General features: G+C 42.3%; 1 protein-coding gene across 1 annotated transcript in view; it reads left to right on the forward strand.

Annotated features, from left to right (window-relative positions):
• The window catches only part of COL5A3 (collagen type V alpha 3 chain), a 43,759-nt gene that overhangs the window by 21,512 nt on the left and 20,929 nt on the right, over nucleotides 1-1,318 (forward strand). The window lies entirely within an intron of this gene.

The following is a 1,318-nucleotide window of genomic DNA, read 5'->3' on the forward strand; positions in this document are numbered from 1 at the left end:
TTGTTTGGTGGGCCCGGGCTGGGGATTCAAACCCGCCACCTTAGGTGTATGTGGCTGGCGCCTTAGCCACTTGAGCCACAGGCGCCGAGCCTGAGCCTGTTTTCTTAGCTACAAAATGGAGATACCAATGATAACAACCTTATGAATTTGATTATAATAATGTTGATGGTGCTGCTGAAGATAGGACTGTACAATCCTTATTTGGTGTGAATCAAAATCACTTATACAAAAATGTACTTCTATATTAATATACATTTGTTTGCCTTTTTTTTTGAGATAGTCTCACTCTGTTGCTCAGGCTACAATGCTGTGGCATCAGCCTAGCTCACAGCAACCTCAGACTCCTGGGTTTGAGTAATCCTCCTGCCTTAGCGTCCCAAGTAACGGGGACTATAGGCATGCTCCACGATGCCTGGCTAATTTTTCTATTTTTAGCAGAGGGGGTTCTTGTTCTTGCCCAGTTTGGTCTTGAACGCTTAAGCTCAAATGATCTTCCTGCCTTGGCCTCACAGAGTGCTAGGATTACAGGCATGAGCCACTGCATCCTAGCTGTTTACCAATGTTTTGATGGATAAAAATACCAGTAAGATTCCTCTGTCTGCCTAAACCACACCCATATTACATCACCAATAATTTCTGTTTATATAAAATAAAGCAGGAACTTAAAGACACTTGGGAAGAAATTTGAGCATAGAATCCTTCCAGAGTTCCATATTTTCACCCTCTTGAGCTGATACAGTTTGACAGCGTTTTGTTTTAGTGACTTCTCTCAATGTTGAATCTTTTCCATTTAACTTAGTTTTGATAATCTTTCTTTTCCTTTCCACATCTCATCCCTTTTGTAAGTTTTTGTTGAGTTGCACATCTCCAACAGCAAGTGCAACTGACATAAAATAGGTTTAGGAATAAACTCAAGATACCACAGCTAAGTCTAGAACTCAAGCTATGGGGCCAGAAGTTCATGGGAGTTTGAGAGAGAAACTTCCTAGCTGAGACCAATCAGAGTGTGTTGGACATTGATTAGTGCAATTTACAAGAGTCATGACATATTGGTTAAGTCAAGGTCAGTCACAATCTTCATAAACAACAGGGTGAGTGCAGGGACCTGTTCCTGTAATCCTAGTGCTTTGGGAAGTTGAGGCCAGCCTCGGCAATATAGCCAGACCCGATATCTACACAAAGTAAAATAAAATAAATTATCCAGGTGTGGTGGTGTGCTCCTGTAGTCCCAGCTACTCGGGAGGCTGAGGCAGGAGGATTACTTGGGCCCAGGAATTTGAGGCTGTAGTGAGCTGTGATGATGATACTATACTCTAGC

Source organism: Otolemur garnettii, unplaced genomic scaffold, assembly GCF_000181295.1.
Source record: "Otolemur garnettii isolate 467f Iridium unplaced genomic scaffold, OtoGar3 scaffold00127, whole genome shotgun sequence".
Classification (NCBI taxonomy): domain Eukaryota; kingdom Metazoa; phylum Chordata; class Mammalia; order Primates; family Galagidae; genus Otolemur; species Otolemur garnettii.